Genomic DNA, 26,114 nt, shown 5'->3' on the forward strand with positions numbered 1-26,114 from the left:
CAGATATCTGTTAAACGTTGAAGTTGTACCCGCCTTTCTCACTTCCTCTGGCAGCTTGTTCCATGTAAGCACCACTTGTCATAATGAAGTTTCCCTTTAGGTCCCTTTTAAGCCTTTCCCCTCCGACTTTATGCCCTTCAGTTTTGGGCTCCCTCATCCTGGGGTAAAGACCCTGGCTATTCACCTCATCTATGTCCCTCGTGATTTTATAAACCTTTATGACATCATCCCTCGGCCTCCTACGCTCCAGGGAAAAAAAATCCCCGTCTACCCATATAACTCAAACTTTCCAGGCTTGCTAAAATCCTTGCAAATCATTTTTGCACCCTTTCTGGTTGAATAATATCCTTCTTAAAGCAGGGTGACCAGAATAGCATGCAGTACTCCAAATGTGGACTTACCAATGTCTTGTACAGCTGTAACATTACATCCCAACTCCTGTACTCAATGCTCTCACCAATGAAGGCAAGCATACCAAATGCCTTCATCACTACCCTGTCTACCTGTGATACCACTTTCAAGGAACAATGAACCTACAATGTCTAGGTGTCTCTGTTCAACAATACACTCCAGAGCCCTACCACTAACTGGGTAAGTCCCATCCTGGTTTGTCTTGCCAAATAAAAAAAAACCTCGTATTTATCTGAATTAAACTTCATCTGCCATTTCTTGGCTCACAGACCCATTTGATGAAGATCCTGTCATACTCTTACATAATCTTTTTCACTGTCAACTATACCACGAACCTTGGTGACATCTGCAAACGTACCAACCAGGCCTCCTATATTCTCATTCATATCATAGAACATAGAACAGTACAGCACAGAACAGGCCCTTCAGCCCACGATGTTGTGCCGACCATTGATCCTCATGTATGCACCCTCAAATTTCTGTGACCATATGCATGTCCAGCAGTCTCTTAAATGTCCCCAATGATCTTGCTTCCACAACTGCTGCTGGCAATGCATTCTATGCTCTCACAACTCTCTGTGTAAAGAACCCGCCTCTGACATCCCCTCTATACTTTCCTCCAACCAGCTTAAAACTATGACCCCTCGTGTTAGCCTTTTCTGCCCTGGGAAATAGTCTCTGGCTATCAACTCTATCTATGCCTCTCATTATCTTGTATACCTCAATTAGGTCCCCTCTCCTCCTCCTTTTCTCCAATGAAAAAAGTCCGAGCTCAGTCAACCTCTCTTCATAAGTTAAGCCCTCCAGTCCAGGCAGCATCCTGGTAAACCTCCTCTGAACCCTCTCCAAAGCATCCACATCTTTCCTATAATAGGGCGACCAGAACTGGACGCAGTATTCCAAGTGCGGTCTAACCAAAGTTTTATAGAGCTGCAACAAGACCTCACGACTCTTAAACTCAATCTGCCTGTTAATGAAAGCCAAAACACCATATGCTTTCTTAACAACCCTGTCCACTTGGGTGGCCATTTTAAGGGATCTATGTATCTGCACACCAAGATCCCTCTGTTCCTCCACACTGCCAAGAATCCTATCCTTAATCCTGTACTCAGCTTTCAAATTCGACCTTCCAAAATGCATCACCTCGCATTTATCCAGGTTGAACTCCATCTGCCACCTCTCAGCCCATCTCTGCATCCTGTCAATGTCCCGCTGCAGCCTACAACAGCCCTCTATACTGTCAACGACACCTCCGACCTTCGTGTCGTCTGCAAACTTGCTGACCCATCCTTCAATCCCCTCATCCAAGTCATTAATAAAAATTACAAACAGTAGAGGCCCAAGGACAGAGCCCTGTGGAACACCACTCACCACTGACTTCCAGGCAGAATATTTTCCTCCTACTACCACTCGCTGTCTTCTGTTGGCCAGCCAATTCTGTATCCAGACAGCTAAGTTCCCCTGTATCCCATTCCTCCTGACCTTCTGAATGAGCCTACCATGGGGAACCTTATCAAATGCCTTGCTGAAGTCCATATACACCACATCCACAGCTCGACCCTCATCAACTTTTCTAGTCACATCCTCAAAGAACTCGATAAGGTTTGTGAGGCATGACCTGCCCCTCACAAAGCCGTGTTGGCTACATTTAATCAAGCCATGCTCTTCCAGATGGTCATAAATCCTATCCCTCAGAATCCTTTCTAACACCTTGCAGACGACAGACGTGAGACTTACTGGTCTGTAATTGCCGGGGATTTCCCTATTTCCTTTCTTGAAGAGAGGAATTACATTTGCCTCTCTCTCTCTCTATTTCTATAAATTGACAAACAACCGACCCAGCATCAATCCTCATGGCACATCACTGGTCACAGGTTTCCAGTCTGAACAATAACCCTTTACTACTGACCTAGGTCTTCTACATTAAGCCAATTTTGTATTCAACTGGCGAGCTCCCCCAAATCCCAACGTTATCTAACTTTGCTAAACTGTTTAACATGTGGAACCTTGAAGGCCTTGCTAAAGTCCATGTAGACAATGTTTACCGCGCTGCTTTCATCCATCTTTTTGGTCACCTCTTCAAAAAGCTCAATCAAGTTTGAGATACACAATTTCCCATGCACAAAGCCATGCTGACTATATCTAATCAGCCCTTACCTTTCAAATGCTTGCAGATTATGTTTCTCAGAGACCCCCCAACAATTCACCTAGCACTGCTGTCAGGCTTACTGATCTGTCATTACCTGGCTTCTCCTTGCAGCCTTTCTTAAATCAAGGCACAACATCAGCCACCCTCCAGTCCCCGGGCACCTTACCTGTGGCCGTCAATGATACAAATATCGCTGCTACAGGCCCCACAATTTCTTCTCTCGTTTCTCAGAAAGTGCTGGGATAAATTTGATAAGGTCTCAGGGAATTATCATTTTAAGATCGCCTATACTTCTTCTGTAATGTGGACTCTTTTCAAAACATCACTGTTTATTTCCCCTAGTTCCTTAGCTTCCAAGTCTTTCTCCATGGTGACCAGACTAACCAGAAACATTTGTTTAGGATCTCACCCATCTTTTGTGGTATTCAAGACTCTATTTTCTCCCTACTTACTTTTTTGCCCTTGGTATATTTGTAGTATTTTTGGATTGTCCTTTGCCCTACCTGCAAAAACTACGTCATGTCTCCTGTTTGCCCTCCTGATTTCCCTCTTAAGTGTACTTATGTATTCCCTGAACTTCTCAAGGTATTCACTTGATCACAGCTGCCTATATTTAACATGTGCATCCTTCTTTTTCTTGACTACAGTGTCAATATCTCTAGTCACCCAGTTTTCCTAACAGGAACATACTGACCCTGAACTATCATTCCTTACTTTTGAAAGCCTTCCATTTGCCAGATGTCTCTTTACCCATGAACAGACTCCACCAGTCAACTTTTGAAAGTTTCTGTTTAATAGCATCAAAATTGGCCTTGTACCAATTCTGACCTTTAATTGGTGGATCAAATCTATTGTTTCCATAACTACTTTAAAACCAATACAATTATGGTCACTGATCCCAAAATGCTCCCCCACTAGCACCCGAGTCGCCTGCCTCACCTTATTTCCCAACAGGATGCTGAGATTTGCCTCTTCTCTGGTATTGCCATCTATATGCTGATTGAGAAAGCTTTCCTAAACACACTTTACAAACTCCTCCACATCTAAGCCCTTGTGGCTATGGCAGATGCAGACTACATTTGGCAAGTTAAAATCTCCTACTATTACAACTTTGCTGTTCTTATACCTAGTTACAATCTCCCTACACGTTTGCTCCTCAATTTCATGCTGACTATCGGCAGTGGGGGGGGTACAATCACAAAGAGATCATCCCCTTCTTATTTCTCAATTCCTAGCTTCACTGGACGATCCCTCAGAAATATCCTCTGTAAGTACTGCCGTGATGTTTTTCTTAATCAGAAACCTCACTCCCCCTCCTCTCTTTCCTCCTTTTCTATCCTTCCTACAGCATTTGTCATCTCAAACACTGAGCTGCCAGTCCTGTCTCTCACACAGCTATGTTTCTGTCATAGCAATAATATCCCAGTACCATGTTCCCATCCATGCCCTGGGTGCAGCTGCCTTACTTGCAAAGCCTCTTAAAATAAATGTAGGTTTAATTCATCAGCCTTTCCTTGTTTGTTGCTGTGCTCTTGCCTGCCTGGTCTAACTTAGTCTTTAAACTTTAGCACGAGCCTCAACGTTCTCATTTGTCTCATTACTGTTTTGGGTCCCACCCCCAACCAGATTAGTTTAAACCCTCCCAACAGCTCCATCAAATCTCCAAGCCAGGATATCAGTCTCCCTCCAGTTCAAGTGTCCCTCTCGTACAGTTCGCCTCTTCCCCAGAAGAGATCCCAATGATCCAAAAATTGGAATACCTGCCCCCTGCGTCGACTCCTCAGCCATGCAGTCATCTGACATATCCTCCTATTCTTACTCTCACTAGCACACGGTAGTGGCGGTTATCCTAGGATTACTACCTTTGGGAGGTCCTGCTTCTTAACCTTCTGCCTAACTCTTTCTCTTACGTCCATCTAAATGGACTCTACATTATACGATTTGAGATGATTTCTTTCTAATGTATTTAGTCCATCTTGCAGTAATAAAATTACCCATACATCCTTGCTGCCTGCCTTTTCAAAGGTCATATAACTCCAAATACTTGGCTCCCAGCTTCAAGAACTGTTTCTGTAATGGCTCTAAGGTCACACCCAATGATCTCTGTGCCATTAAACAACTTTTTTCTCCTCAAATAGTGTACAAATTTAAGAACAATTTATTCTGCATTTTTATCTTTTCTTACCCTTTTGTCTTTTATGCTTGTATATTCTATCTCTTCCAGTCCTTCGGATCCAAATTGAGGATTTGGAGTCTAAGGTGCTGCAGCTGTAAACACTTGCTACATGTGTTCGCTGTGGATCATCTTGGTGCCCAGCAACTTCCATATGGTGCAGCTGCAATTTGTTACCAATCTGACATCTCTGTAGTATTTTCTTTAAGTTATTAATGAAAATCACTCTGTACTTCTGTATTCCTGGTATATACAGTTAAATAATCCTTGTACTTACCAGTTTGTTGTATTATTTAGTGATAATGGGAACTGCAGATGCTGGAGAATCCAAGATAATAAAATGGGAGGCTGGATGGACACAGCAGGCCTAGGCCCGAAACGTCAGCATTGGTGCTCCTGAGATGCTGCTGGGCCTGCTGTGTTCATCCAGCCTCACATTTTATGTTGTATTATTTACCTTTTTTAACACTAGTATTAATCTGATAACAACAGAACAGGATCTTACATTCACTTTAAAGATAACAAGTACTTGGCAATCAACTGAGGCAAGAGCCAAATACTCACCTCCTTCCATGAACTCCTTGAGACATTTAATTTCTGTACTTTATTGTAAGTTGCACTCTTTGTGATGGTTAACTGCTGCACTTTTGTAATCACACTCAAGTGCTCAGTCACACTGGTGTACTGGTTACTAATGTATGTTCCCAACACACAATGCCAAGCTCACTTACTTAATGAGGTAACAAAGTGTGAAGCTGGATGAACACAGCAGGCCAAGCAGCATCTCGGGCGCACAAAAGCTGACGTTTCAGGCCTAGAGCCTTCATCAGAGATGGGGATGGGGAGAGGGTTCTGGAATAAATAGGGAGTGGGGGGAGAAGGAGAGAAAAGAAGATAGGTGGAGGGGAGAGTATTGGTGGGGAGGTAGGGAGGGGATAGGTCAGTCCAGGGAAGACGGGCAGGTAAAGGAGGCGGGATGAGGTAGTAGGTAGGAAATGGAGGTGCGGCTTGAGGTGGGAGGAAGGGATGGGTGAGAGGAAGAACAGGTTAGGGAGGCGGAGACAGTCTGGGCTGGTTTCGGGATGCAGTGGGGGGAGGGGATGAGCTGGGCTGGTTTTGGAATGCAGTGGGGGGAGGGGAGATTTTGAAGATTGTGAAATCCACATTGATACCATTGGGCTGCAAGGTTCCCAAGTGGAATATGAATTGCTGTTCCCGCAACCGTCGGGTGACATCATTGTGGCACTGCAGGAGGCCCATGATGGACATGTCGTCTAAAGAATGGGAGGGGGAGTTAAAATGGTTCGCGACTGGGAGGTGCAGTTGTTTATTGCAAACCTAGCAGAGGTGTTCTGCAAAGCGGTCCCCAAGCCTCTGCTTGGTTTCCCCAATGTAGAGGAAGCCACAGTGGGTACAATGGATACAGTATACCACATTAAGCAGATGTGCAGGTGAACATCTGCTTAATATGGAAAGTCATCTTGGGGCCTGGGATGGGAGTGAGGGAGGAGGTGTGGGGGCAAGTGTAGCACTTCCTGCAGTTGCAGGGGAAGGTGCCAGGTGTGTGGGGCTGGAGGGGAGTGTGGAGCAGATAAGGGAGTCACGGAGAGAGTGGTCTCTCCGGAAGGCAGACAAGGGTGGAGATGGAAAAATGGCTTGGGTGGTGGGGTCAGATAGTAGATGGCAGAAGTGTCGGAGGATGATGCGTTGTATTCGGAGGCTGGTGGGGTGGTATGTCAGAGCGAGGGGGTTCCTCTTGGGGCAGTTGTGGCGGGGGCGGGGTGTGAGTGTTGTGTTGCGGGAAAGGCAGGAGACGCGGTCTCCCCATCCCCCTCTCTGAAGAAGGGTCTAGGCCCAAAACATCAGCTTTTGTGCGCCCGAGATGCTGCTTGGCCTGCTGTGTTCATCCAGCTTCACACTTTGTTATCTTGGATTCTCCAGCATCTGCAGTTCCCATTATCACTTACTTAATGAGGATCCAGTTTCAACTGATAGTTAATCAAGCTACTCTTTCAATACACCTCTTGAAACAACCCTGCTGAAAACCTACAACCAGAGAATTTAAAACATTTAACTTCTCTTCTAGCAAGATACCAATTACACTCTAGGCTTATGTAAATTGAAGATTTTAGACTTTTTTCAAATGCAGCAAATGCACCAAATCAGTCCAAACTACAATGCAGCTACATCAGCTATAAATAGCTGCAGTATTTACAATAATTATAGCTCCATTAGGCTGAACAGTCGTATGTGACTCTGATGAGGGAATGTGACTAGCATAGGTTGCATAGGAAGATGTTTAAAATCTAAATAATTGCATCTAGTTACTCGGCCTAGGCATAGCTTGATACTGTTTTCCAACTGTCCTTCATAATCCTAAAATTTTCTGTGACAACATGGACTTAGTTTTTTTAATTTGTGAAAAATCTCATAAATGCACTGACTGTGGTATGATTTCATGGGAACTTGCAACCACCTTAATCACTCAAGTTGCTATACTAAATGCACAGACTTTGTGTATATTAGTAAGCTGATTACAAACAGCCATGTAGCTGACCATTTGGATTTCTTAATGGCTCAATTAATATACTTTACATGTATTTTTAAGTAGTCTTTATTTTTTGTTTTCTTGTTTCAGACTTCTCTCTCTCTATATATATGAGCAAATGTGTTTCCTACACATATATTTAGACAAGTTTGTAGAATGCTCAGGGAATGAACAAAACTTTTTGAAGGTCATGAAGTTAATTGTGCTAGTTCATTGCTGTTTGCATTGGCTAACTTGCCATGGACTAGAAATTGAAATAAAAGACTATCCTGACTTTGTGACTCAGTGGTGCGCCACAGCTATATCTGTCCAGTTGAAGATCCTGAAATGCCCTCTCCTTTGTGCTTCCAGATCAAAGCAGCTTTGGCTAAAAGAGCAACTTCATTTGTTTGACTAAAACATGGTTTCAAATTTATTGTCCTTTTCATGAAAACTAAAATTTTTGTTGCAACAGGATCAATTTAGGTTGACAAATTCAGTGAAGCACTGGTATTGGTATGCATAGTCTTTTCTTTCCAATTTTTAGTCAATGGAGAGTGAGCATTAATAAGACTTACTGGAAATCGGATGATTGAAGATAACTACTTGCTTTGCTAGTGACACCAGTGGTGCTATTTTAAACAGTGACTGGCTTGGGAAGGTTCTTTTTGTTAAATCGTATTCAGTTGGAGGAAGACCTACTGAAATCAGCTGAGTTAGCAGAAAGCCTGGTAAGAATAAGCTGAGTTGGAGGAATTCATGCGAAGAACGTGCTGTTTAGCTGATCTATCTCATTTCTGAAAAGAAAACTATCTTGTCAAGTTTTGGGGAACTAATTTGTTCTTTTGAGTGATTGAAAGAACCCGTCAAGATTGTACTTCCTGAGCCAAATATCCCTGCAAGACATTGGAAACCACATGCATGGTTCGTGAATTGATAACATGTACAAGAGCAACAGACAATGGAAAATCCTACAGTTTAACCTTTAGCTTTCAAGAATAAGCTTCGGCATAATTATTCAGAAAACCAGTTAGTAGGGAGAAAGAGTTTTTATTTAAATATCTTTTTCTAATGGATGTATGTGGGTTTTTGTGTATATTTGCTTGAAAGATATTTAGTAGGATAAGCACTTATATTGCTTACATTATATTAAATCAATAATCACATCTTTATTGTATTGTTTTGTTTGATAATAAACCCATATTAGGGTTTATGAAGGTGGAGGCGTATGCTGCAAATACCACCACCAGGTGGTGGGAAGAGCATGTACACTTAACCACTTTACACCATTCTTAAGTGACTAAAAGGAGCTGCCATTCTTGAAAGTAGCGTTGTTGTGAGTCCTGAGGAATTGGTTTCAACTGTATGTTCTGTGTTTGCCCCAACTCAGTGGAGGTTTAAAAATAATGGTTCCGCCGTTCCTGCCGTTTAAAACCTTAAGTTTAAATTGTCAAAATGTACATTTCAAATGAAGGACTCCTCTCCAAGCAGAAATTAATATTTTGATTGAAATATTTTTTGTGGAGTATATGGTGCTGACACTCAAATGATCCAATTTGCAGTTTCCCTTCCTGATGTTGTTTCCATGCCAGTTGTCTTTTACCATACTCATCCTATCTTGTCTTGCCACTTATGGGGGGAACTTTGTAGAGACATGAGGTGCTGCCAGGGAGCCAGGCTGCTGCAGTCCCTGTTCTTCATTTGCTGCTCCCCCTCACCATCACCTGCTGTAGGTTCCAGACATGCACCGACCCAGGCCTCTAGGCAAGACCTTTCAGTTCCACAAAGTGCTCTTCCCTGGTGGGGAGGCACGACAGCAAAGACCTACTCCTCCACGTCTCAGCCTTTCCTGCATATGTGACTTCACTTGAAGAATTCTGCATGTGTTGTTGATGTCACTATGCACAAAATACACAGACACACACACACACGAGATGTTTCTGCGAAGTGTCTTAGCGTGCTGACATCATGCCACCATCTACATGCGTGGGGTTTGTTTTAGCCATTTGCATATGCGTGAAAACACTACTGTATTCTTGTTAACCGTATCATATGAGAAAACCTGAAAAATAGATTTCTGTTTAAAATCTGTTATTGATAAAGCATTTAATTGATCATTTAGAAAAGTTTTTTTTTAAATGTTATGGCCCAGGAATACAGGACTAGATCAACTGTGTACCTAGCCTCAGTGGTCATGTAAAGCCAGCAGGTTGCAGGAAGATACATTACGAGGATGTGCTTTATTTGAAATAGCAAATATAAATGAATTCTTGGATGAAAATTTCTTTGACAGATGCTGACAATTTTCTGGGAAGGAAAGATTTTGTTCCTAAAGGATTTACTATGAGTAAATAAAATTAGGTTAACTGAATTGACTGTGAAATTAGGGTTAGAGAGTTAAAAGTAAGTGTGTGGAAGGCTGATTTAATTGAGATAATAGCAAAGCATTTGAAGCTGGAAAACCAGTAATGCAAACCAGATGGTAATTCAGCTGAGTTGCAAGAATTCAACTGCTGGGAAAACAAAGGAGGACCAGTAGATGTAGTGTATATGCATTTCTAAAAGGCTTTCAATAAAGCATCACTCATAGGCTACTTAATAAGACACTGTGTGAACCATAGAAAGTGAAAACACTGGGAGTTGAGCTAGGTTTGGGATTTTTAAGGGTATAAATTTTCATCTTTTGCCTTGTTAAGATCTGGCAAACTGTGGGTAAGTGAAGGGTAGACATTGAAGTTTTTTTTAAAAAAACTCTTTCAGGCCTAAGGAAGATAAAACAAGCTCTCCTAGTGCTGTAGCCACATTGGGGGCAGCTAATTAGGTAAACTGGCTAAATCAGATTCTTGTAGCAGAGCAGGCCATATAATATAGAAACAAAGTGTAAAGTGTTGCCAGCCCAAGGAATACAAACTGCAGAGAGTGGGAAGAGTGGGAGTTGAGGAAAGTAGGAGAGGGAGGCATTGCTGTGTATTGTTCTGGCTCTTTTTGAGGGGGGCTGCTTTGAGGTGAGGTACTGCTGGTTCGATCTAAATGTGGGCCGAGGTGAATACTGGGCTTTGTTGAGGAAGGTGAGCAGCAACAAGGTAAGGACAAGGTGAAGTTAAAATTGTATCAGAGATAATAGGAACTACAGATGCTGGAGAATCCGAGGTAATAAGGTGTAGAGTTGGATGAACATAGCAGGCCAAGCAGCATCATCGGAGCTGGAAGGCTGACGTTTCGGGCTTAGACCCTTTATCAGAAATCCATGAAGGGTCTAGGCCCGAAACATCAGCCTTCCTGTTCCTATGATACTGCTTGGCCTGCTATGTTCATCCAGCTCTGCACGTCGTTATCAAGGACAAGGTCAATTTTCTTTCCCCCCTCCAAGTGGACTAGTTGTTAAAAGGGACAGAGACGGCACTCAGTGGAATGATATGTTCCTCCTATCAGATGTAGAAAATCAGGGAGGAGTTGAGTATCCCTGGTTACTAAGTCTGCAGGAAGTGTGTTCAGCTGCAGCTCCTCTCTGATTGAATGAATTAGTTGAAGCAGCAGTTGGATACATTGAGGAGCATACAGGAAGCAGAGAGTGTGTCCAATATGATGGAGGTAGTCATACTACCGGTACAATCAGGATGATGGGTGACCACCAGGAGAGGTAAGCAGGTATTGCAGGAGTCTCCTGTGGCTGTCCCCCTCTCAAACAAGTCGACCATTTTAAATACTGTTGGGTGGGACAGCCTCTTATGGGGAAAGTAGTAGCAGTAGCCTAGTCTTTTTCACCACAACTGGGTCTGATACAAAGCAAAGTCCAAACAAGCAATTGTGAGAGGGTACCATATAGTTGGGCCACATTTAGACATTTCTTAGGCATAAGCAAGCATCAGGATGGTGGCGTTGCCTCCCTGGTGCTAAGGAAAAGCATGTCTTTGAGCTGGCTGTGTCAAATTCCCAAAGGGAGCATGAGCAGTTGGAGGTCATTGTAACATTGGTGCAAACGATGTAAGTAGAAAAAGGCAATGGAGATACTGCAGACTGAATATAGGGAGGGGCTGCGTCGTGGTTGAGGTTCCAGTGAAAGTAAACACTGTTGACCCAACCTTTCTTTATAGCTAAAATCCCCCATAACAGGCAACATCCTGGTAAACTTTTTCTGTACTGTCTCCAAAGCATCCACATCTTCCTAGTAGTGTGGTGGCCAGAACCATACGCAATATTCCAAGTATGGCTGAACTAACGTTCTATAAAGCTGCAGCATAATTTGCCTATCTTTATAGGCGATGCTCCTTCCAATGAAAGCAAGCATGACATAAGTCACTTTTAAAAAAAAACATCCTGTGCTGCCACCTTCAGTAAATTGGTGAAGCAGCACACCCAGATCCCTCTGCACATCAATACTCCTAAAGGGTTATGCCATTCACTGTGTAATTTCCACTTGCACGTGACCTTCCAAAATGCATCACTGCACATTTATTTAGATTAAACACCATCTGATCAAAATCCTGCTGTATCCTCAGACAGTCCTCACTATCTGCAACTCCACCACTCTTTATACAGTCTGCAAACTTACTAAATTAGACCAGCCATCTTTTGTTCCAAATCATTTATGTAGATCACATAGAGGTCCCAGCGTTGATCCCTGTGGAAAAACACTAGGCATAATTCTTTGTTCCAAAAAGCATCCTTCTGTCTCTAATGCTAAGCCAGTTCTGTATCTATCTTGCCAAATCACCCTGATACCCACAGTCTGCCATGAGAGACCTTGTCAAAGGCTTTACTGAAGTCCATGCAGATGATAGCAAGGTTTTTCCATCAATCATCTTCTTCACTTTTCAAAAAACTTGATCATGTTAGTGAGATACAACCTCCCCTGCACAAACTATGGTGTTTATCGCTACTAAGTCCATTTGCTTGCAAATGTGTATAGATCTCGTCCCCGAGAGTATTTTCCAATAAACTTCCCGACCACCGAGAGGCTCACTAGTTTGTAATTTCCTGGATTGTCCCTGTTTAAAAAGGATAGTAATGGGACAACATTGGCTCTTCTCCAGTCCTTTGGAGCTGTTCTATTTGCCCTGCCAATTTGCATAACCACATCTTTTACCAAATCATACTGGATCTGCCAATGTTTTCTACTCAATTGATCTCCTCTGTTGACTTCTTGTAGTAAGCCTAATTATGTGCTTCCCTCCTATCTTAGTATCAACCACGAATCTAGCGATAGTACATTCATTTACCCCAAGTCATTACTGTATGTTGTGAATAATTGCTGCCCAGCACTGATTATCTCCAACATTTGACTAGTTACAGATTGCTACCTGAAAATGCTGCCTTTAATCCAAACGCGTGGTTTCTGAAATTAAACCAATCTTCGATCCATGCTAACATATTGCCCCAATATTGTGAGCCATTAAGTAGCCTGATGTGGTACCTTATCAAGCGCCTTTTAGAAATCCAAATATGTTACATTTATTACAGACTTTGCTTTTTCTCTCCTCATAGAACTGTATAATTTCCACTTCATGGAACCATGCTGACTTGACTTGATTATATTGTGAGGCTGAATGCTCTGCTGTTACATTTTTTCCAAATAAGATCTTCACATTTTCCTAACAGCAGATATCAAGTTAACTGGTTTATCGTTACCTGTTTTTTATATCTGCCTTCACTTTTGAATAAGAGTATTACATTGGCAATTTTATTACTGGCAATTAATTTTATTTGCAACTTTTCCAGAGCTTAAGAGTTCTGGGAAGATTACTCTGGGTACTTCCACCAGATACTTCTTAGGATGCAGTCCATCAGGTGCAAGAGACTTATTGGCCTATTGGTTCATTACTTTCCCCACTGTTTTCACCAATGATAATATTGTGTTCATTTCCTCCCACTGTCTCTGTTAGCGTCTTCACAGGTTTAGTATTTAGAATGCTAATAGTGCCCTCCAATGTGAAGTCTGATACAACTCTTCTGTCATATCCCTAACATTATTTTACTAGACTCTGTCGTTAAGAGGCCTATGTTCTACGTTGCCTCTCTCTGCCATTTCATATATTTAAAGGTATTACAATCTTTTTTGTTGCTTGCTCGTGTGCCATCGTTTAATCTCTACCTCAAAATTATTATTTTGTTCAAAGGCCTTTTGTTGGCTTTTAAAACATTGCCAATTCTCTCGTTTACTGCTAATCTTGGCCACAGAGCATCAAAATGAAATATACAAAATACAATCCTTAACTTCCCTGGTTAATCATTGTTGGTTTGACCCGTTCCTAGAATTCTTCATCCTCGCTGGGATGTACCATGGATGTGAGTCATGCTCCATTTTCTTAAAAACCTACCATCTTTAATTCCTTATTATTTTTGCTAATCATTAAGGGAACCAAGGGTTACGGGGTTTAGTCGGAAATTGGAGTTGAGGGTTATCAGATAAACCATAGTCATATTGAATGATGATGTGGATTTGACAGGCTATATAGGCTACTTCTACTCTTACGTCCTGTGGTCTTAAAGTATCACCAATTTTAAATGATTGTATTGACAAAGCTGATTTATACTTCTTTGGTGCCATGGTGCTGGAATTAGAACTTGAAAATTATACAGATACATAGTTAAACTTGATTGCTATGTTTAGTTAACTGATACAGGAGACTACAAGTGCTTCCTAAGAACGAACACATATCTGGAGTGGCCAATTTAACTTATGTGTCATCATCTGATCAACAAACAAAACCTGTTCCTCTTGAAATATTACTAAAGCCAAATAGTTTCTGTGGCAAGACTGGCAGCACTTCAAAACAAGAGTATATAGAATTGAAAAGAAAAAACATATACTCTATTGTGTGGTGAAAAGGAATAGGCAACCATCAACTGCCCTACAAAGCCTACTCCACATCAAGCAGAGCACAGCCTGCGTGCATCAACTACCTCCTGTCCCTACGCACCCAGAAATTTCAGAAGTGGGAGAGGAAAACAGAAACAGAATTCTTAAAGGGATGAAGGTAAAGTGTCTAGGATATTGTTGCGATTACTAAAGGCATTCAAAGAATTGGCAGGATACCATGGTTACTGATAGGAAGCTACACATAGCTGTATATATCTGAAATGATATTTCAAAATAATGCCCAGATTTTATGCATACAGGTTGGTACAATATATTCCTTTTATATGTATATGTACACTCGTGGTAACTTGCCAATATTTTCCCATAGAACTGCAATGAAGGAAGCTACAAACAACAATGTTGTGTTTGGAGGGGAGAAGAGCACAAGTCACAGCTTATCTGCCATCCAATAATCCTGTTAATACACAGGAACACAGGAGTAGGCCATTCAGCCCCTCAAGCCTGTTCCACCATTCAAATGGGATCATGGCTGACGTGCACCATATCATGTACATCACATATTAAGCATATGCAAAGGTTTGATTCAGCTTTGATGTTCGGCGCCATGCTCAGTGATCTATCAAAATGAAGATCTTCCAGCAGTTATAAATTTGTACCTCAAGATGAACCAATGAATTACAATGGCATTTTTGGAGATGCCAGTGAGCAGTGGAGAGAAGATAGGTAAAGTCACCACAGTCCTACTGGACTTTAGTGCTGTTCTCTCATTAAAAAGGCATGACTGGTGGTGTTTTAACCAGTCGGTCACCACACCTCAAGAGAAGACAGGTTAGAAAGACCTTCATGGTAACCTTAGCCAGTGTGAGAATTGAACCCGCACTACTGGCCTCAACTTGTACTGCGAAACAGCTGTTCAGCCAACCGAGCTAACGAACCCCCCTTGAGCAGTAACTATGCTGTAAAAAAGTTAAAAATTTGAACACAAATTTAGAGATTCAAAATTGATGCAAGAATTATTTAATCCACTATCTATCGGCTTTTCTCAGTGCCTTATTATACCCAACTTTAATCGTGTCTCAGTTCATCTCGTGAAACTCTCAAGCCTTCATTACTCGATATCCTATTCGGAAGTATTTTGCACTATCTAAAAGAAAGAAGGATGACTAAAATATCATAAGATCAACCACTAATTTTTTGTTTGCATTCCCTTCAAAAAAATTATTAATTTCATTATATTTTACAATTAGAGGTGAAATTTATAGACAAGTTTTTTTTACTCAAAAGGAAGGTCAATGCTTGGTCTGATGGTTGAGTGTTAAGCTTATGGAAGTTTTATTTAAAAGTGCAGCCAATCCCCTGTCAGTTCAATGTAAACGCAATGCATAACTAGTCAAAAAGATGCCCCGAAGCTAAAAGTTTCAATTTGAGCACTGCAACATAGATAGAACCAAGTTCACTCAAATCAAGAATGCAAGATATAATTTAGGGCTCCAAGAGCTAGAAATAAGAAGGTAAGAACTGAGTCCAAAACTCCCACCCTGCCTCACACTGTTCCCGTTCTTAAATCTTGATTCAAAACACCTCCAAATGGAAAAGGGCATAGAAATTAGGCAAAAGTAGAATCAAAATAGAAATTCCTACTGATCCAGTCCACTAAAACTCTCAAACTTGCTCACAACCACTTTCTAAACAGTTCTAAACCTCAACATAGTAACTGACCCGGATTCAAGATTCCAAGCTTACTCTCTCTATTTGAAAGTTCATCAGCTTCCACTTCTCAAACATCAAAACTTAGGACCTTACATTTTTGTGCTGCTCCATTTTCCTCTTCTCTTCAAAACCTTCCTTGAAACTTTCTATGATCAAGCATTTAGCGATTCCTCCCAATATCTGCTTCTTGGTCTCAATGTAATTGTGCGTGTGATTAGTCTTCATTGAAGAACCGAATGACATTTTTCTATATTCAATGCATGACACAGATACAAAACTATTGCTGTTTTAAGAATCATTACGCAAATAAGGTGCATAACAAAAAGATAGTGTTGCCTCAAGAAAAGAATATTTGAACATGGGTCAAGAATGTTTCGCCAAAATAAGCCCTCTTTATCACCCTCCACTTGATTTTATTGTTACTCATTGAAAGCCACAGTTACACTTGCATTTGATTCTCTAAATTCAAGGTGAAGGGCAAACACAAAAGTGCAAATAAACCAAAATCAACTCAGCCTCTCACAAATACTCTTCCAGAGTACTGTTAAATTTTTACAAATGCTACATCAGTTGTATTTCATGGGTCTAAACTAATGATATTGAGAGGAGATCAAACCCCACCTTAGAAGCTATGTAAATTTACTTTCAATAAATAAAATAAATGCATGACAAAGAGCTGACATTCATGATAGTAACACGCCCGAATTATTACACAGGCCTCTCTGATTCATTCATGTCCTTTAGGGAATTAAACCTGCTGCTTTTATTTGGCATATGGCTTTAGGCCCAGAGAAGTGTTGTTGACACTTAATGGTCCACCAAGCCATTCAGTTGTATCTGACAGATTAGCTCACTATCAGGGTAATAAGTGCTGGTCTTGTCAATGATACTGGATCCCAAGAATGTATCATAGAATCATACAGTAGTCTACCAAATTTAAATGGATCTTGTACACTTGAGCTGCAAAACATTAATCTAATTGTTAATGTTGTTCCCCAAGTGAAATTTCAACTTCAAATATTACTATCCAACCCCCAACTGCAGATTATTTTACCAGAAAAAAAAATTTCTAGTTAAGTTTACAACACATAGCTTTAAATACCCTTGGATGAGATAAAGCTCCATTCACATGGATTAAGTCATTCAGGTTACATTTGTCATGACTGACTTGAAGAAATTTAACTGCCTTCTTTAAGAGTCTAACTAAATAATTGAGTGCAGTTACAGCTATCAATGGAGTAATGTCACACTGTTGTACAAATGGGGATTTTAAAAAAAGTTTAATCCATGCTTTTAGAGAGAGCTTTGTTTACGTTAACTACATAAAATGCTCCCCACTGATTATCAGCTCCCCATATTTCTGTAACAAATTCACATTCAGTTAATCCTTATATATCCATCACCTGTTCCCACATCCACTAGCTCTCATTGTCTGAAGGGATGCCAATTTTACGATGACAGACTCCCTCTTTTTAAAAGAAATCAACATATGCATTTCATATAAAAGCACAATATAAGCAATGACAATATAATATGCAAACAAGAAGGAACAGAATAAAGATTGCAAATGCTCTTTACACGCAGCAATTGATGTCATACATAAACTAAAAGTGGTGATAAATTACACTTAAAAATTATTCAAATTCTTTACTGTAAACTAGAAACAAAGTTTACCAAATGATCCCCAATGAAGAAATTACCAACAAAAGTTCATTATTTGCAACTTTTATTTAAGCACTAATCAGAACCAAATGTAAATTAAAGCATGGATTAACAGTCAAATGATACTACAAATTAAGAAAAGGTAGAGCCTACTTAAAATAATCAAAACAAGATACATATTATACAACCACAAGCATTCACATCACTCCCCTCATAAATATGTAGCTACTTCCAGACAATGCAGTTTCTTTTTATTTTTGTAGAGTAGTTCAGGCCTTCTATTCATCAACAGCTTGCGTTTAGAGATTGGGTATGATTATCATCAGCAAGACAGATTTCTACAAATCTTATTTCCCTCACGTCTTGTCTCAATGGAGTAGCTTTTCAGAGTTTCTCTGTAACTGACTGATCAATAGCAATACGGTTCAGCGATTGTGGTCATTTCTGGGAAACACCCAGCCCTGAAATATTACAAGCTACTGACACAATTTTCCAGGTTCAACACCTTTTTACCTGCCTCTGAAAAGAGCTCCTGTCTCCCTTCCTGCAAAACAGGCAGGCAAACACCTCCTCAAGAGGCATTTACTGCTTTTCCTCACAAAACTTCTGTGTATTTCCTTCAGTGGCTCTCTGTATGTTTGCATATGTACACTGATCATCTTCAACCCTCAGCTCCTCTTACATGTAGCTTTCTCTTATGTATTTAGCTCTCCTTCACATCCGTTACACAACATCTTTCTTAACTGTATTTTTGATGGTACTGCTTTCAACTAAATGTCATCAGATAACATGGACCCATTCTTATTATCCAAGAATATTACAATTGATGTAAAATCTTCAGCCTCCTTTTCAACAAATATTCTTAAACCGACAGATTCCACCATAATTTTTTTTCTTTTTGTGTTGTGACTAGGTCAAAAGGTTGTCACAGAATTTTATTGTTTAGTCAAATACAAAAGCTGGAGACAAAAATATATGTTGTAATGTAGCATCTGGAAAGGTGGTGAGATGATCAGTGCACACCAAAATGATATAAACCAAAACAAAAAAAATCATTTAACATCTTCTAGACATACAGTTAAAACCAGAAATTTGGACGTGGCTGTCTGATTTGTCCTGCTTCTCCACCAACTCTGTGACCAATATCCCCTGATGGACTTAGCATTAACGCACATGAGCAGCTTGAGGGTGCAGTACTTATCTTCTCGTTGCACACTAAATATGCAAGAAAATTCAGGTGCCAGCGAATTTTTAATGTTGTGATGAATTTTAATTATTAAAAACTCCCTCTCAGCGTGTGGAAATGTAATTTCAGAAGAGTCTCGTATTATTCCAAAAAGTTTCTTTAAGATTTCTTTGTCTCTCTTTTAACTTCATATTTCATTCCTACTTTAAATCACTTCCTGACCATAGTTTGAATACATTTTTATTAAATACTTGTAAGGTCGCAGAAGGATTTGTTAATCCATTTGGTTACCTGACCCACACATGCCCAAGATCCTTGCACTGTAAAGGATATCTCAGTACTCAGCTGCTGCTCAACAGCTACATGCCTCATGAGCATAAAGCATTGTGCCTTCACTGATGACTGTAAAATCTGGGTCAAAAATATACCTGGAGAATGATCAGTTTTATCCATTATTCTTCACTAATCAGTTTATTGAAAACACTTGGTTGTGCACTATTTTGAGTTGATGCGTTAAGCCACTCATTGAATAACATTGACATTGTGACTGATTACATTTTTGGCATGCCTTGTAACATAGCCATGTTCTAAAGAATATGGTTTTATAAATTAGATATGAATATGACCCAAACATGATGAACAGGAAAAAATTTTGTATTCCGCCTGTCCCAAAAGATATTTTTGCCTAAAGTGGAAAGATGGATTGATAGTTATTTCATGATTGGATATCCAATGAAAGAAGAGCAGTATTGAAATTAATATTGTATAGCAAGAATTAATGGACTGGGCTATTAATTGGGAAGTAGAAAATGAAGTAGAAATGATACTTAGAATAAAACACTAGTTATTTTGAAAGATGGAAATGTTTACTGGCCAAGTTAGTGAGATGTATTCTAACAGTTTCCAGTAGGTTATCAATGCCTCCTTTGTGTTTTCAAATCATATAAAGCAATTGAAATTCCAACTTAAATGCTTGCACAGACAGTGCAGCATTAGGTTTTGCTACTTTTAACATTTTGCAAACTTCAAGAAAATTGAAAAGAGGATGTCAACAAATTACACTGTTAAGACAATGTGTCCTTTTAAATAAACCCTTTCAATCCAATCAAAGGACTTGAATCAAGGATGAAAATACAAGTCCTGACTTTCTGAACGTGAGAAAAACCTTCATATCAAATACTATACTGGGGTGCAGACTATGTTTTCTGAATGGTCACCAAGACAAAATCATAACATTTCAACAAGAGCAGTAATTTTGATCATCGGAGAAAAGCAAAACAATATACACTGGAAACACCCCTGGAGTTTCCTATCAAGATAGGAGGCTCATAATTACTCTCAAGATGTGAAGAGAGTTTATAAATGAGTGAATCAAAAAAATAAATTAGTTCCAAAATCAGTTGCATAAAAACTGCTTAACTGAAACAACGGCAAACTACTTTCCTTTGCTCTTTACCAACTGTTGACAGAATGAAGAAGGAAATATGGAACAGATTTTTATTTACCTACAAAATTGATACATTTAAAATATTTAATTGTCTAAACTATACTGGGCAGCTTTCATGCAAATGTACTATTAGACAGATTTTTGGGCTATATTTATCACCTGTCATTAAGACATTAATTTCAGTGTCCAATTGTTTACACAATCTATAGCACTGCTTTCAAATAGAACAATCAACTTTCTGCTTTACTGATTAGTAACATCTAATTTTTAACTGATCATTATTAATTAACACCAGAAAAACATCTTTTTGCTAAGTTAAATTCATGAATATGACGTGCACAAGTTGAAAAGGCGGTTTGGAAATGTTTGGTCTCCAATCATATTTAAAAAGTGGGTTGAAAAGAACCACAGAACTTCTAATGTCAAGGTTTTGTACTTCCTAAAGAAAATTACGTAATCCTTTCGGTTCACAGCAATTGACAGAAGAACAAGTCTAGTCTCATATCAAAATGCCCTGAGCAAAACTGAGGATGAACCATAAGCAATATCCTTTACGTTGTACCCACAATTCTGGTTCTGGTTGTAAGTAATCAAGGTAAAGGCAATGGTGCTGGGTGGAACAGAACTGATGAAAATAGGGATCTTTATGCAGCCCACGCTCATGATTTACATGCACGTTTGTGTTAATGTAGCCTCTCCTACTACCCCACCTTAGTAGTGAAGTCATCTTGATCTCAAGTCAATACACCTCCAAATGAGTTAAAAAGCATTTTACACGAATGTTCTGTGTTTTTCAATAGCAATGTTACATCTGCCTCTGTCCACAAGAACCCGACAGGTTGAGTGCTTTCATCATGTTCTTTCAGTCTGTCGACATCCCAGTATTTTGCTTTCTGATTAATTTACATAACATTATCTGCAATGTTTAATACCCAGCAAAGGTCTCACTAGAAGTGGTGTCAGTTCTGGTGTCAGGCTAAAATTATAAAATGTGCTACTGCCAAAAAGAAACTGAAACTTGTTCTGGAAATCAAAACTGCCAAAAAAAATCTTGATAAGGATATTATTTTCTTGATCAGATTGACAATAATGGCATGGTGGCTCAATGGTTAGCCCTGCTGCCTCACAGCACCAGGGACCCAAGTTCAATTACACCCTTGGGTGAGCGTCTGTATGGGGTTTGCACGTCTCCCCACGTCTGCGTGGGTTTCGTCTGGGTGCTCCGGTTTTCTCCCACAGTCCAAAGATGTGCAGGTGGATTGGCCATGCTAAATTGCCTGTAGTGTTCAGGGATGTGTAGATTAGGAGGGTTATGGGGGAAGGGTCTGGGTGGGATGCCCCAAGGGTCAGTGTGGACTTGTTGTGCTGAAGGGTCTGTTTTCACACCTGTAGGGATTCAATGATATTGGCCTCAAGTCATTAAAATCAAACAGACTGACTGCACGAAATATGAAATATAAAAGTTGCATCCACTGAATTACAAATTCAGATAGACATTCATTATTTTTATGAAGAATATGCAGGGTATACATAATGCATAGGGTATGCATCTACGCGTAAACAAAGAGTGACTTGGTGACAGGATACGAGCCTCTATGGAATTATTTCATTGGTAACGACAGCAAGACATGCTCCTGAAGAAATTCACTTGCAAAGTGGGTTGGGATAAGCATCATGCCATTATTTGGGAAGCTTGACTCATTCAATCCTGCTGACAACCGTGCCCATTATATGAAAAGAATGCATTACTTTTACTGGGTACATGACATTGCATCAGACAAACGGCAATGAATAATTGTCCTGACAGCTTGTGGGCCTGCAACTTTTTCAGTTATTAGAAATCTAACTTTTCCTGAGGCATCAGGTGCTTAACCTTTTCAAGAGTGGATGGATTTACTGAAGAAATACCACAACCTCAAATCTCCTCCAATTCTGAGATGCTCTCTGTTTTATTCAGCAATTCAAGAATCAAGGGAATCCTTATTGGGACTTTTGACTAAATCGAGATGACTAGCAGAGACATACAACTTTGGATTAACTTTTAATGAGATGCTGAGACCCCATTTGGTTGTGGGATTAATGATGCAGCCATGGAAAAGTCCCTACTAGCTGAAATGCAACCGCATTCAAACAGGCACTACAACTGGCTTTATCATTGGAAAATGTGCCAACTGGGCCATACGAATTGCAGGGTATTCCGATGGAAGTGGATACCCCTTGCTAGGCTGACTGAGCTTGGAGAACACCACTCAAGTGAAGGCAATTGCATTACTACAGTCAGGACATATACTGAACAGAGGGACTCGAGGGGTCAGCCCACAGCAAAACTCCAAAGCAAAATCAAACCAAACATTGGCCAAAATGTTAAAATTTTCTTCAAGATCTGGGCTGGCAAGCCATTGAAATTGCTGCCAGTATGTGGACTTGAGACAGCAAGAGGTCCAGCAGTCTTAAACGTACTAAGAGAAATCATAGGCTGGTGTCCATGAAAGTGTACGCCCTGGAAAGTCCATCAACATCTGGTTTGAAACAGCTACATTGCTTAGCAACATCCAAATCAGAACTAATCAAAATAAATGGCTGGTTAAATAATCAACTGGTTCTAATGGACGTGGCTGTTCAGTGATCGCAGAACCAGTCTTTAAAAAATTTTGCTCCAATCCTTATGTTTGTGCAAGACCTTAGCTAGATTGAGAAACTATGCCCGAGAATCTTTTACAGCAGGACTTGAGCCCTGGTCTCTTAATGGAAGTCGATGGATCAATTACCATATGATAGTAAAAGGCTTGGGCCTTCACTTGGAGTGAAGATGTTTGAGAACAATTCACTTCGACCAGCTGAAGAATTTTCAATTAGAAAATGGATGCCTGAATGAAGTGTTAATTAAAGGCCTGAAGGTTTTTCAGAAAGATACAGGGGTTATGAAAGGAGTCAAGGCGACCTTGCATGTTGACCATGAAGCGATTCCATGATTCTGCAAGGCCCATCCACTGCCATTTACCTTATGGGCAAAAGTAAAAGGCAGAAATCAGAATGCTAGAAAGTGAAGGATTCATCAAACCGGTACAGTTGGTGGACGGGCAGCAACGGTGATATCAACTGTGGAAGTCCGATGCGTTGGTTCCTTTTTGTGGGGATTTTAAACAAATGGTAAACTGTTTTTCGCTACTGGATAAATACCCAATCCCTTGCATAGAGGATTATTATGCAAAACTCTATTTTTTGGGGCAGGTGTCCTTAAAGCTGGAAGTCAGCCATGTGTACTTGCACTTGTAGTTAAATGAGGATTCCCAGAGGTGTGCTACAACTTGTATCCATAAGCGTTTGCACAAATATATGAGACTGCCATTGGGGTATCATCAACTTGCGCAATTTTTCAATGGACAACGGAGAACATTGTACAAGGTCTACCCAGATCACCATATATCTAGATAACAGACCAATCTAGATCAATAGGAACACCTACAGAACTTTTCCACCAGGCACATGTATGCAGAAAGGAAAAGTATGCTCCAGGAACCTCAAGAGAACTGCTTGGGCTAGGCTTCAGTCAACAAGACTGGGCTACACTTGTTGGATAATAAAGTGAGGATAATCAAAGGTATTCCATCTCACACACCTCGACCAGAGCTTAGGTCTTTCCTTGGGATGGTGAATTATTATGGATGTCATACATAACCTGGCCTCTATCCTGCCACATTTAAATCAACTAGTGAAAAAAGTGTCAGCCTTGGAAATAGTCACATAGCCAATTCATAGCTCCTCAGGAAAGTGAAGAAACAGCTATTATTCTCTAAGGTATTGGCACACTGTGATTCCGAGCAAGATCTGGTATTAACATGCGATTCTTCCCCATAAGGCATCTATGTAGTATTAGGTCATAAATGGCTGAATTGAGAGGAATGCCCAATAGCTTATGCATCCTGGACTTTGGCTAGTACAAAGCACAAGTACACCCAGAGAACAAAGGTTTGGTTGTCATTTGAGTCAGAAAGTTACACTAATACCTTTAGAAATAAATTTGTAACAGTAATGGGCCATGCTAGACTTGCTTAAAGAGGACAAGGCAGTGCCGCTCAGTTTCAGGCTGAAATCAACAGTGGGCTCTAATACTAAGTTTGAACACCGTCCAGAAAGCTAAGTAGAAATGCGGGTGCAAATGCAGCGACAATAAAGGATATTCTATTCCAAAGAACAGCCTCCCACTGGCAGAAACATTGCCCAGGGTACCGTTACTGCCAGAGCTCTGAACTGTTTTAAATTTTCTGGACACACTTCCAGTCACAGCTCACAATATCAGACTGTAGACACAAAGATCCGGTGATGGCAAAACTAAAACATAATAAGGTAATAAGGGAAACCAACGGGCCATCACAACCAGAACTGAAACCTTTTCAAGTCCAGAGAGATCAGGTCAGAGTAGAGTACAGCATAATATTATGCTGCACTCGAGTGATTATCCTGAACAAACACTGCCACCAGATACTGGCTGAACTACACAATCATCATCCAGAGGTCCTGTGGCCAGGATTGAATGCAAACAGTGTTGCTGTGGCAGTGTTCAGAGTGCCATGAAGGACAAAAATAACTCTAAGCAGCTCCCCTACCTTCATGGGGATGGCCAAGTAAACACTGGGCTTGGTTATAAGGTGACTATACAGGTTCTTTCACAAGATCTAATCTTAGTCATTGTAGCCACTCGAAGTGGTTGGCCATGCTTAGAATTCATTCATCAAACACAGGGTCAATGATTGAAAGACTGTGCACATTATTTGCATAACAGTGACTCCCAGAAGTATTGGTCATAGATAATGGCCATCGTTCACTCGCAGGGAATTAGAGTCATTTCCTGAAATTGAATCGACATGCCATCCAGCATCCAATGGTCTGGTAGAAACAGCAGTCCAAACTTTGAGGCCAGGATTAAAGAAACAGCCTACAACTTCGCCGGATATCAAACTTTCCCCATTTCTATTTGATAATCAGACCATCCCTCATGGAACTAGAGGGATAGCTCTAGCAGAGTTGCTAACAGGGAGAAGACTCCAAGCCAGGTTAAATCTGAAATTCCCGGAATGGGGTGGGAGCGTGTGAGAGTGAGTGGAATGGCATCAGGAATGCCAATGCTTGATACATGACTCTGCTAAGTGAGACAGACTGTTTATTTGACGGGAAATAGTTTGGTGTAGGAATCACAGGAATGGGCATGCATTGGTAAGGGGCATGGTCATCGCAAGGACTCAAGTCCAGTGATGTATAAAGTTTAGGTAGGTATGATGGTCTGGAACAAGCATGTGGGCCATATGTAAGGCACAAATTTGCAAACAGGGCCGGGGCAAGTCAACTCAGGCACTTCAGAACTGTCAGAAAGGCTGGCTCTCCCTCTCCATCATGCACTGAGGAGAGCTTGGAATCTTAGGTGGATATGGCAGATGTCATCACCTTGATACCTTTGCCACCTGAGGAAGAGAATGAATATCCTCAGAGACACTCCGTGTACGAGTCAAAACTCCTGGGTATTGCATGTCACCCATATCAGAAGCAGAGTCGGAAGAACCTGACCCAGTGCTAAAATGACCCTGGAGGAGCTACAAGAGAAGGTACTGGCAGGGGTTGGGGGGGGGGGGGGGGGGGGGGGGTGGCGAGGGCGGGTGGGAAGGAGTGTTGTAAATATAATAAGCTGTAAATTAATGATAACAAAGAGTCACGGACAAAAAAGTAAAAAGCAAAAAAAGCAACAAAGCATAGCTGTCAAGGTACTGTGTTTTTTTTGCCATAGGTTATGCAACTTCCATTACACAGATAAACAGGACCACAGTCACCATTCAGGCTATACAGAGACTTGCTTTGCTTTGGCTTTGCACTCAAAAGGTGAATGAATAGATAAAAGATAACCTAAATGCAATAACTATTGTAACAAACAATAAAATGAATTATAAATGCAATTACTAAAATTGAAAGTAAAATGTTAAAAATAAAAACTTGATTCTGGAAATACCGCTGCTGCAATATGTAGTTAAAATGATCAG

General features: G+C 40.5%; 1 protein-coding gene across 24 annotated transcripts in view; it reads right to left on the reverse strand.

Annotated features, from left to right (window-relative positions):
- Window positions 1-26,114, reverse strand: part of slmapa (sarcolemma associated protein a) — a 293,580-nt gene that overhangs the window by 266,475 nt on the left and 991 nt on the right. The window lies entirely within an intron of this gene.

This window comes from Stegostoma tigrinum, chromosome 11 (assembly GCF_030684315.1).
Source record: "Stegostoma tigrinum isolate sSteTig4 chromosome 11, sSteTig4.hap1, whole genome shotgun sequence".
Lineage (NCBI taxonomy): Eukaryota > Metazoa > Chordata > Chondrichthyes > Orectolobiformes > Stegostomatidae > Stegostoma > Stegostoma tigrinum.